Source organism: Myotis davidii, unplaced genomic scaffold, assembly GCF_000327345.1.
Source record: "Myotis davidii unplaced genomic scaffold, ASM32734v1 scaffold314, whole genome shotgun sequence".
NCBI lineage: Eukaryota > Metazoa > Chordata > Mammalia > Chiroptera > Vespertilionidae > Myotis > Myotis davidii.
In genome coordinates this window covers 399,632-401,265 of record NW_006285780.1, presented here as the reverse complement: position 1 = coordinate 401,265, position 1,634 = coordinate 399,632, and the positions used below count along the sequence as shown (strand labels likewise).

The window sequence follows — 1,634 nt, the reverse complement described above, 5'->3', positions numbered from 1 at the left end:
TACTTCTGTGGGGCAGGGTTGTGGTGAGCAGGATGAGTAAGAAGGCATGAATGTTTCCCACGAAACAGATTTGGACCACATGGAAAAGTAAGCCTATATGGGGAGGTTTTAAGCCCTGACCGGGAAGAGATGAGTCCTCAGAGATGCTTGGTTTGAGAGGATGGTGACCAACCTAAGGGTAGGCTTCTCACCATCTTAGAATCTTGGTCCAAGCTGGAGACCAATGGCAAACTCACGGAGTACTCTGAGGTGAAAGATTGAGCTAAACACATTTGCCATTTACCAAGAAAATAAGAGGACCTCTGTCCTTATGTTTCTTCTCCCTGATCTTTCAAGTTGTATGGTTCTGACTTAAGGGTAAATTAAACTTAATCTGGTTCCATGTAACAGATGGTATCTATACTTGCCAAATCAAATATGCAATCACCTCTTCTAATTTTATCAATATATTATCTGAAAATTAAGATAATATCAGGAAATAGTCAGTTATTTTGTTTGTTTGTTTATTTATTTATTTATTTATTTATTTTGTACTTGGGCCTTTTACTACAAGCACTCTCTATTAACACAGGAAGAAAGTAGAATGCATCAAGCAGATTACAAGGCGGTTCATCATTCATCTTTGACTATACGCATTACAAGTGATTTTGTAAAAAGTCCTATGCAGAAATAGGGCATAAGTTTTACTGTAAACCTTTCACTGAAAGTATACAAATGTGATCTATTTCTCAAATTATAAAATGAAACTTCTCCCAACTCATAGTCAGAAAAATGCCTATCCATTCCCAGTTGCCTGAATCCCATGTGACAGATGTATTTGTCCAGAACTGAAGCTGCCAGCAGCCATTTCTTGGGGATGGTCTCATAGGAGTATTCTTGAGGAAAGATTCCTTACACATGCCTAAGGACCATGCCCCTGTGCCTCTTACTTCTACCTGCCAAAAATGCCTGCCAGCATCAAATCCCTCAGAACTCAGGATAGCTGGGTAAGAAGTGCGTGCCTGAAGATTATGAAGACCAAATGATGTCCCATGAGTCACACTTTTTCTATCTCTTGAGATAATGAGACTTGGATGGGCTGTTTCAGGATCCAGTGTCAAATCTACCTGAAATGTGTGGATCATTTTATGCAGGCCCAAATAATGTGGGGGGAGAGAGCAACTCTCCTCCTTTAATTCATATAAAAAGATGGCTAGGATCTCTAGGTTATCATACCTGTTGTGGATACTTTTAATACCAGTGAGTAAATCCACGTCTGTCTTCAAACACTTACTGATAATATCACTAAGCTGACTGTTTAATATGGAGCTGTGGTTTGATATTTGGTTTTCCTCTTCCATTAATTTTTCTTCAACATTTGTTGTTTCAGTTAGCAAACTGATAAGCATTGCATTCTGTTCCTTTTCCAAAAAATGTTTGTTGTTTAACTTCAGAGTGCAATTCATCCTTTTGATGTTCTATCCTCTGTCACAATTCAAAACATTTTGACACTTGCATTTCTGACCAATTTTCAGTATCTTTAATCTGCTCGCTCAAGACTCAATATAGCTCTTGAGCTTCCTCCTGTGAGTAGCTGCAGCTTCTTCAATGGGCATCAGGGAGTGATCCCCGTGATCAGAGGAGCCCCTGCACTG

General features: G+C 39.3%; 1 pseudogene; it reads right to left on the bottom strand.

Annotated features, from left to right (window-relative positions):
- Positions 1–612: 612 nt before the first annotated feature.
- LOC107181972 overlaps positions 613–1,634 on the bottom strand; it is a 4,600-nt pseudogene continuing 3,578 nt past the window's right edge.